This window comes from Malaya genurostris, chromosome 3 (assembly GCF_030247185.1).
Source record: "Malaya genurostris strain Urasoe2022 chromosome 3, Malgen_1.1, whole genome shotgun sequence".
Classification (NCBI taxonomy): domain Eukaryota; kingdom Metazoa; phylum Arthropoda; class Insecta; order Diptera; family Culicidae; genus Malaya; species Malaya genurostris.
In genome coordinates this window covers 93,847,548-93,858,391 of record NC_080572.1, presented here as the reverse complement: position 1 = coordinate 93,858,391, position 10,844 = coordinate 93,847,548, and the positions used below count along the sequence as shown (strand labels likewise).

At 39.4% G+C, this 10,844-nt stretch overlaps 1 protein-coding gene across 1 annotated transcript in view; it reads left to right on the top strand.

The window, feature by feature from the left end:
• Positions 1 to 7,544: 7,544 nt before the first annotated feature.
• LOC131439311 (protein embryonic gonad-like) overlaps positions 7,545 to 10,844 on the top strand; it is a 365,978-nt gene continuing 362,678 nt past the window's right edge. Inside the window, exon 1 of the mRNA XM_058610190.1 lies at positions 7,545 to 8,817. The gene's annotated coding sequence lies outside the window, so the exon portion shown is untranslated. The remainder of the gene's footprint in view (positions 8,818 to 10,844) is intronic.

Sequence of the window (10,844 nt, the reverse complement as noted above, 5' to 3'; positions counted from 1 at the left end):
TTCTAACATAGTCACAACGTTTTGAATTTATTAAAACATATTCTCTTATAGCTTAAATATCATCTTAGGTAACTCGTCATTAATTATGAAATCTACTCGGAAATATTATTTGAACCAAACGATTAACTTCTATAAATTATAAAATAAGCTGTTATTTTCAGACATTTTGTTGATAATTTCATAAACTGTTTCGAGTTTGTTTGTATCATTACATAATTTTTATTCTAATTTAGTTATTGGTTGAACTCATGGACGCAGCTGGGATCAGAACTAAGTCTTAAAAGGGGCCTTTATTAAATTGAAACTCCAATTTTCTTTATGAAATGATAAATAAGTTTCATGTATGAAAGGTCACGACAAGCAAGAATGTCTCGAACTGGGATATTGGATAGTTTACCTTGGGTACGCAAAGAATTTATTAGTTGAGATCTGACATCACGATACTCCACGCATGTCCAAACGACATGATCAATATCCCGATAACCTTCTCCGCAAGCACAATGATTAGTCTCGGAGAGCCCAATTCGAAGGAGATGTGCATCTAACGTGTAGTGATTGGACATGAGCCTGGACATCACACGAATGAACTCCCTACTCACATCCAGTCCCCTGAACCATGCCTTTGTCGATATTTTCGGAATAATTGAGTGCATCCACCGACCCAGATCATCTCTGTCCCAAGATGCTTGCCAGCTGGCAAGTGTTCTTTGGCGAGACGAACTATAGAATTCGTTGAAAGCAATCGGTCGCTCATAAATTTCACCCTCAATAGCACCACGTTTGGCTAAATTATCGGCTCTTTCATTGCCTGGAATGGAGCAATGAGCCGGGACCCAGACTATAGTGATTAGATAATTATTATTCAATATGTCGTTCAGACACTGTTTTATTTTACCCAAGAAAAACGGTTCATTTTTGCCAGCAGCGATTGAGCGAATGGCTTCAATTGCACTCAGACTATCTGTGAAGAGGAAATAATGGTTTGGAGATAATGTGACGATTACACTCAAACTATAATGAACTGCTGCTAGCTCTGCTATATAAACAGATGCAGGTTCTTGAAGCCTAAATGAGGCCGAAACATTATTGTTGAACATACCAAACCCTGTCGCTTCTTCAATTCGCGATCCGTCCATGTAAAACATTTTCTCAGAGTCAATATGCCTGAACTTACTTGAAAATATTTTTGGGATTTCCGTCGAGCGTAGATGATCCGGGATTTCACGCACTTCGCGCTGCATGGATGTATCGAAAAATAACGTTGAGTCAGGGACATTTAGGAGGCTGACACGGATAGGAATATATCTTGATGGGTTGATTTCCTGTGACATATGGTTAAAATATACTGTCATGAATTTTGTTTGAGATCGAAGCTCGACTAGTTGTTCGAAATTTTTAATTACCATGGGATTCAGCACCTCACATCTTATTAGCAGGCGTGATGAAAGCTCCCAAAATCGATCTTTTAATGGAAGAACTCCCGCCAGAACTTCAAGACTCATTGTATGTGTCGAGTGCATGCAGCCTAAGGCAATTCGCAAACAACGGTACTGAATTCGCTCAAGTTTGATAAAATGAGAGTTTGCAGCGGAACGAAAACAAACGCATCCATATTCCATCACTGAAAGTATCGTTGTTTGATACAATTTTATTAGATCTTGCGGATGAGAACCCCACCAAGATCCTGTTATTGTTCGAAGAAAATTTACTCTTTGTTGGCATTTCGTTATCAGATACCTAATGTGTCCTCCCCACGTGCATTTGGAATCGAACCACACCCCGAGGTATTTAAAAGTTAAAACCTGTTGGATCATTCTTTCCATCATATGGAGCTGAAGCTGCGCGGGATCATGCTTTCTTGAAAAGACGACTAACTCTGTTTTCTCCGCAGAGAATTCGATACCCAGATGAACAGCCCAAACGGACAAGTTATCTAAGGTATCTTGCAATGGTTTATGCAGATCAATAGCTTTGGGCCCAGTAACTGAAATCACGCCATCATCTGCCAATTGTCTTAGTGTACATGGGGTTACTAGACAGCTGTCAATGTCATTCACGTAAAAATTATAAAGGAGCGGACTGAGGCATGAGCCTTGCGGGAGACCCATGTAACTAATTCTGAGTGTTGCCAAATCGCCATGTGAAAAATGCATGCGTTTCTCTGGCAAAAGGTTGTGCAAATAATTATTTATAACCGCTGGGAGTCCATGTTGGTGGAGCTTGTCTGAAAGAACATCAATGGAAACTGAATCAAATGCTCCTTTAATGTCTAAAAATACAGATGCTATTTGTTGCTTTTGAGCGAAGGCAATTTGGATGTCAGACGAAAGTAATGCAAGGCAATCATTCGTCCCTTTATTTCTACGGAAGCCAAACTGAGTATCTGACAACAAACCGTTCGTCTCGACCCAAGTGTCGAGACGTCGTAGAATAATTTTTTCGAACAATTTTCTGATGCAGGACAACATGGCAATGGGTCTATATGAGTTGTGATTGGAAGCTGGTTTCCCCGGCTTTTGAATGGCGATAACTTTCACTTGTCTCCAGTCAGGCGGAACAATATTTTGCTCAAGAAACTTGTTGAACAATTCCAACAAACGTCTTTTTGCGAGGTCGGGCAGATTCTTCACCAAGTTGAATTTAATTCTGTCCAACCCAGGGGCGTTATTGTTACAAGACAAGAGTGCTATAGAAAATTCCATCATTGAAAATGGGTTATTAATAAAACCATTATTTGGAGGAGATTCCCGTATAATGCTTTGCGTAGGAACAGAATCTGGGCAAACTTTCCTAGCAAAGTCAAATATCCATCGGTTCGAGTATTCATCACTCTCATTGCCCACGTTACGATTCCTCATTCGTCTGGCCGTATTCCAAAGAGTGCTCATTGAGGTTTCTCTTGACAAACCTTCGACAAAATGTCTCCAATAGCTACATTTTTTGGCTCGAAGTATGCTCTTGTACTTGGTTTCTAAAACCATAAGTTTTTCAAAATTCTGAGGAGTTCCTCCTCCCCGTTTTAGAAACGTCTTGCAAGCATTTTGTTTTGCGAGTTTAGCCTCTGAGCACTCTTTGTCCCACCAGGGGTTGGGAGGCCTTCTGTTAGTCGTTGGCCCAGGAAAGCGTTTAGTTTGGGATTGTTCTGCTGCCTCCAGAATCGAACAAATGAGGAAGTCATATTCTTCAAGTGGAGGGAGCTCTTCCATTGAATTCAAAATACTAGAGATACTACTTTGGTATTTAATCCAGTCGATATTTTTTGTCAAATCATATGGAATACTAGCGGAAGTAGCAATGCAATTGCTACTGCTAATTGAGATGATGATTGGTAAATGATCGCTACCGTGTAAATCAGGCAGTATTTTCCAGGTGCAATCTAGTCGAATTGATGTTGAGCAAAGAGATAGATCTAATGCACTTGGGCGTGCAGGAGGTCTTGGGATCCGTGTCATACTACCCATATTTAATACCGTCATGCTAAAATTGTCACAAATGTTTTGTATTAAAGATGATCTGCTATCATTGTAAACGGAACCCCACATCATTCCGTGCGAATTTAAATCCCCCAGAATCAATCGTGGAGCAGGAAGGGCTTCAACCATTTCATTAAGCTGTCGCTGTCCAACTTGTGCTTTTGGAGGAATATAAACCGAAGCTATGCAAATATCTTTGCCTTTAATGTTTATTTGGCAAGCAACAACTTCTATACTAGAAGTTGAAGGGATGTTTAATCTATAAAAGGAACAGCATTTCTTAATTCCCAAAAGCACTCCACCATACGGAGAGTCTCTATCGAGACGTATAATGTTAAAATCATTGAAATTTAAAGCTATGTTTGAAGTAAGCCATGTTTCGCATAAAGCAAATACATCACATTTTTGACTATGCAATAATATTTTAAATGAATCAAGTTTTGGCATGATGCTTCGACAATTCCACTGCAGGACAGTGATTGTATCATTTGCGACGGGTGATAAATTATCCATCAAAAGATACAAAACCTGAGACAATTGGCCATTGAGCTGATAACTGCTTCAAAAAGGTTCTAGCTATTGGAAGGAATGCCATTATGAGGGTCTTTAAGGGTTCAGATATATTGAATGCTGAGAAAATCCATTCAACAATTTCCGAAAACTTCAGTAATCCTGTTGGTGGCTGTGAAATGGAGCCCACTGGATTATTATCTTTTTCTGTACTAGATCCTGGATTGGTTTGTGAATTTGACAAACCAGGAGGCACAGTCTTTGGTTTTGACTTTTTTTGTTTAACACGGGGATCTTTTTTTGAAGATGAAATTTTAGGTGTCTTTTTTGGTAATTTGGAGGAAGACTTCTTTCTCTTAACTGACCCTTGGGTAGTGATAAACGAATTACCTTCACTATTTTCGTCAGAGTCAGAGTCCTCTGGTTCCTCTAGATTTGAAAACCCGTTTTCGGTTTCCAAAGGAGGGACATCAATGACCGTTTTAAGCATTTCTGCATATGTGCGCTTAGACCGTGCTTTTAAAGAAATCTTAATTTTGTCTTTGTGCACTTTAAATGCAGTGCATACTGAAATATCCTCATGAGGACTTTCCCCACAATAAATACATTTTTCAATTTCCTTGTTGCAATCATTATCTTTATGAGGTCCTTCACACTTAAAATATTGAACACTGTTCGGAACATTTTTATCGAACGCGAAGCAGTGAAATTTTGGCTCTATTCGCACTCGTTTGGTGCTAACTTTGCACTGCGAGAAGTATGCAAAGCTAATCATCATTCCAGATTTACACTAAAATGATGGTGTTTATCTCCGACTTGTCGCCAAGAAGTCTGTACGGAATTTAATGAGGAACGTTCACAAGAAGGTGCGCCAGCTAGTCTACAATGGCTAAGTAGCAAATGTTGAGAATAATATTCTGTTGTTGTAGTATAACATTATCAGTATATCCAATAAAATTTGAATATCTAATACTATCATCATTTGAATATCAAAGTGCGTCCATACTTTCTGGGACAGTCTTAATTGTTGAATGAATTTTAAATCTGGGGGGACGGGTATAGCGTGATGGGATAGTCGATGCCTTTCACGCAGCCTGCCTGGGTTCGATTCCCAACCCCGCACCGAATGACCTAAGATGTTAAAGCCTCTATAAAAAAAAAAAAAAAATTTAAATACATCAAGAAGCATGAAATTTCGATGCGACCGACCAAACAAACAAATTCTTTCATTCTTTGTGTGGTTTATAATCCACATCTTCTTACTACCTATCATTAGATCTTCGAAAGTTAAAAAATCCATAATTCCAAGCGATTGGTGCACCCAAACTCATATACATTGACTAAAATTGTCAGTGCATAACTTGAATTAAACCGTTTAAAGGTCTGATCTCAACAGAAATGATATCCTGCATCATTCATTTCCGAATTTACAATAAGAAGCTTTTACATCAACAAATACACGTTTTCCTATAGAATGTAAACCTTTATTGTGGAAATTTTTTTTTGGAAATAGGGCAAAACAGTAATATAATTCGATATTTCAAAAATGCGCTCATTGAAAATATTGGACGTTACATTCCAACAACCCTTCCCCCTTCCCCCTGTCACAAAACGTCACGTTTTGTGAAACACCCTTCTCCCCCTTGCGGCGTGACGTCTTTTATGGACAGTCCCCTAGATAAATGCGAACATAAAATCGATTGTCATAATAAACGGTTAATTTGGCATGAGGGAAATTCTTTGAGTTAGTATTTTTTGCAAAATATAAAATTCTATCTTATAACAAAATTTAATTGATAATCGAAATATTAGTTCACATTTTGTTTTTAATTTATTCACTTTGATTGTTTTACACATTGACTCATGAACGCCTTGCGCTTCACCCCTGGTACGCATCTTCTCGATGGCATCTAGCGCATACAAAAAGCACTAAGATTTCTTAAGCCCCGGTCGATCAACGGCAGCAGCATAAATCGTGCCTGCACCTCTACGACTAACTTGCATTTAATTTTCTTTGCCTGGGACGGTGAAGTCGCCGAGACGAAAGAGAACGCAGCAAGGAAAAAAAACCTGTTTTAATCCACCTAGTGGTGTAATGATGCCTTTCTCATGTATAATATTGTGGTATTCTATTCAAAATTTTTCTCTTCGATTTTTGAAAGAAACCAAAGGACTGTTTGTGCATTAACTAGTATAACATTCAGAATGAAGCAGTGCTTTGCTCGCGTAGGTCAAGAAAACGTAGGTTAAGAAAACGAAGTGGGTTCACTATTTCATGCACTTCCGGCACCGGAACGCGAGAACCGAAGTATAATCGAAGTCGGTTCGTACGGCCAAAAACTAACATGACGTACAAACTCTACTAGTTTCTATTCAAATTTTGGAGATTTTATACAGTTTTGCCATTGCACTCTAAGGCTGTGAACCATTTCGCGGTTAGTTTTAACTTTTGGATGAAATCTGACACTTGAGTGGTTATTTTATGTCGAGTAGTTAAATTTAACTATAACTGCGGCCCATTTCAAAATTTGACGGACGGAAAGTTATTTGGGATGATCAACTGGAATTAATTCAACTAAAGAATTAATATTAGAATCTGCATTGCAAGATTTTTTTCAGTGTCGGGAAATAACCATCGATCTGTCAAAAACAACCATGCTCTCGAGCAGGGTAATTTTTGACAACATCAAAATAACCACTAGAGTTTCAGATTTTAACCAAAAGTTAAAATTAATTGCAAAATGGTTCACAGCCTAAATGACGATTTAAATTTTTTTGTATCTGAAAACTTGCAGTAATTTTTGGCACGACCAAAAGACCTTTCATTTGACCCTAACATTGGGAACAACGGTTTTGGTATATATGACCACTATTTCCGGTGCTTCCGGAACCGGAGACGGCGAACCAGGATAGCCGGAATTGGACACACACACATACATACATACACACATAGACCCTCCGGGCCATTCATTTTTTACTAGTCGGTTTTTCAAGTGATTGCATAACCTTTCTATATGAGAGAGGCAAAAACAACGAAATAAACTTCAACTCCATCAAGTAGCATATCGATCGGTATGTCGAAGCACTGCGCGCACTGGGAGCGCATCTTCAGCATCCTCTTGAGCGTGCGGTGCGCCGGTGGCTACAGGCAGTGACAACAAATTGTGTACTCGCAGCAGCACACAAACTTTGCGCGATATCAACTTTGCAGCTGAGCATTCGAAACCGATCTCGAATCTCGCGCGGAGAGCCACCGAATAGCAGCGTTGCAAAACTCGTTGCGTGTGCGGAGAGCTTGCCAGTTAGCCTACGAGAGAGAGATAGAGAGAGGACGACACCGTCACGGCGGTGAGCATCGCATCATCACCATCATCATTATCATCATCATCATCAGCCACCGTCATCATCGTCCAGGGGCTCGCAACTCGATCAGACACGTAACACCCCATCAACAGCAGCGGCAGTGAGCAACATCTCTGAGGGCAAAAACGAGGCAAATAATGTTATGGGTTTTACCTTGATTTTACTTATATGATTCCTCCAGTCGTGATTTGACTCTTCTCCGTTACACATCTCTCGGGCTCGAACTTGTTCTGATGGTGGTGCTTCGTTTCGATCTGCTCCGTTGTTTGTTTGCTTGAGAGAGTTCGAATGTTTTTGCTGCATTTTGGCGGTTTGTCGTAGCCTAGGACCAGGTTCGTCGCTTACAGGACCGCAGCAAGTCGTTTCGCGCTGTTGTGAAGGAACAAGTGGCCCGCAGGGCTGGAAACGAAAATTTGCCTCTTTTTTTTTTTTGTTTGGCGCGTTCTACCGAACGTTGCTACAGATCAGATCGGAGATCGTGAAGTGCTGGTGCTACCGATCGCGGGGATGTTCCTGAAGAGGTGACCTTGCTGCGAGATGATCGAGTGCTGATCGGATTCTGTTTACTAAGTGATTGTACATTTTTTTTTCATTGCTATGCTTTGACTAGAACTTTGTGTGTCTTTACTGAGGAAGCTATTTATGTTAATGCGCTAGTAAAATCAGTGAAGAATCGTTAGGAGACCTTGTTCCGAACGAATGACTAATTATCGGCGGATTAGTGTCATCTGTGAAACTGACCGGTGGTGGACCTCCAGCGAAACTCCAGTGCTTAGTTCCCGTGCCGAACGTCACGTGTGGTGTGTTCGTGACAAGTATTCCGCGGGCTAAACAGTGTCGTACACGGAGCAGCATACTCAGTGAGTAGTGAATAAATTGTTCTTTATTTGCTTGTACTGGCATCTTCATTACATGGTGTTACATTTCATTATGTTGTACGAAGGCACGGCAAACTGATCCTCGTCGTCGGCGTTGGACAAAAACAACAACCATTCAGCGAAGCGGTGGCCGGTACTACAGGTGCGTAGTGCAGCCAGCAGCGTGTCGAAGAGTGTTGAAACAAGCTGAAGTGATTACCAACAACATTATCTTGTGCGCGGTGAGATTTATTAACTGGTGGTGCTGGTACTCTCGGCAAGCGATGTTGTAAGGCTAATGAGCTAACCAATCCCATACAAGTAGTGACCCGAAGAAAGTGATACTTCTCGCATGTACATCTAGATCTGACACGATTCCGCATAACCTGGTGCTGAACTTGTCTCGCGAAGGCTGCCGAATATTCAACCGCGCACAATTAATTAGCGGAAACGGCAAGGAGCATCGCTTTGTTTTGTGCTCGCCGGTGATTTCTGATTGTTTTATTTTTTTTGTTTAGTGTCTGTGTGTGTGGTTCAGTACCGAAACAAGATCGTTAAGACTAGCGTGAGCTACCACTTCCTGAATTGGGTAGATTGTCGGAGTAACAAGCAAGGTGAGTTTGAAACACTAAAAGGTTACTGTTGATGTTTATTTTGTTTAGATTTTGGAACGATAGGGTGCGGGATTTGGAGGGATAAGTTTTCGTTGTACTTTTTTCATAGTAAAAGAAATTCGAATTTTAGGAACGGTTTCGAGTCTTCAATGGCTTTCTTATGGTGTAAGATTTTGTTATGTCTTTAAAAAGTCTTTTGATATCGAGAGACTAAATTCGTTAGGACAGCTACTCCGTTACTGATCGGGATTAGCTGAAATTGTACAGAGAATTTCTAGATGATCTTATTCTGGTAACCCCAGAATTCATTGATCAGTACCGGAAGAGATGTTAGTCCAACACATGTTATTAGTAGAGGCCGTATATAGTACTGCGCACTCCACAAGCTTCACGGGAGAAGGATATTTGTTAGTACAAGTTTCAGTAATGATAGTACTCGCGTGCGACCTAGTGTGTTCCGGTTTCAACATGCTCGAATACACCATTGAACTCATTGACTTCCAAAGTGAACGTTTCAACAATATCCGCCGATACTGAAGTCTCGGGAAGTCTTGATTCACAGTTCTAATTCGTGAAAACTGAAGGGAAATTTGAACTACCATCGCGTAACGAATAAAAACTTCTCTATTTTTTCCAAATGGAATTTCCTGCTTCAAAATAAATGAGTGAATAGGATTTAGACAATTTTAGGATGAATAGGATTTAGACAAAATAGTTGATTAATTGTAGTGACATATTCTAAAAAAATTTATTAAATCATTTAATCACCAAACAAAGGCCAACAAATTACACGCGCGATTTGATTGTTTATTATTTTCGCTTTCTTATTTTAATTTTTATTAAAATTAATAATTGGTTATATTGGCTAATCTGGACAGCCGGCTACCGAGGAAAACATATTAATTTATCAAACAAACAAGTATTTTTTCACTATTTATTCAATATACCGATATATGTTATTACTGTTATTAACTTTGTAATATAAACGAATTTGCGCAATAGTTGATTTCTATCATTCAATTTATAATTTTGAAAGACAAACAATAACTTGGAAGAAGGCAACATACCAAATAAAACTTTGCTCCAAAGCTAGCCGGAAATTGATAATTTGGATGAAGTTGAATGAAGAGATAATTTAGTAAACTAGAGTTATCAGAAGTGAAACGTTGAAAACATCTGATAACTGAAAAGAAAAAGAAACTCCTGCAATTGTCGCCTTTCACGACATGGAACCCAGTGGATTTATTATATATATTATATATCATATATTTCCACACGGCATCTAGGCTACTAGGGGTACTGTCTGGAGAAAGATAATAGGTACAATCTCAATCTCCTAGTGGACCCGAGCCCCTTCTACGAACATGATCAGAAGATTGAATTCTAAAGTCAGTCGCTGAGTTAAAACTATCTGCACTACACTTGCAGATCTAAGCTCTCTCTACTCTAGGAAATCTCTAAGCTACACAAGAAGTAAACTTCTTCCTTCCTAGCTAAGGATGCCACCTGCACGGGCCTCGCCTGGCATTCTAGGGCCTCGTCATACTTAAAATCGCAAAAGCTGAAGATGAAAACACTTCTGAATGACATAACATTATTTGCTTTTACTTTTGTAGTTCCAAGTTATAAAGCATTTAGAGAAGATTTAATAACATTGACAAACAATGTTTATAGAATGAAATGTTCGATCAAGTTATGTGAAGCTTTCGGTCAAACGAGAAATGTTATCACTAACTAGCAAATTGCCCATTGACAAAACCATGCGCACCTCCTACGCATCATAGATCTTCCGATAATTGGATCCTTAGTTAAATGCATGTGTTCGAAATAAAGTGCGAATAATATGGTGTAATCAATACTCAAGCACGTCCTTAGCATCGGGTATTACATCACAATGATTTTATGACATTTGCGGCATAATAGTGAAAAACGAAAAATAGCAACTCGTTTCAATTGCAAGACCTTTAATCTCCAAATTAATTGCTCCAGGGTAAGGCTTGCAACTGAGGTGGTAATTCTATTTGCAG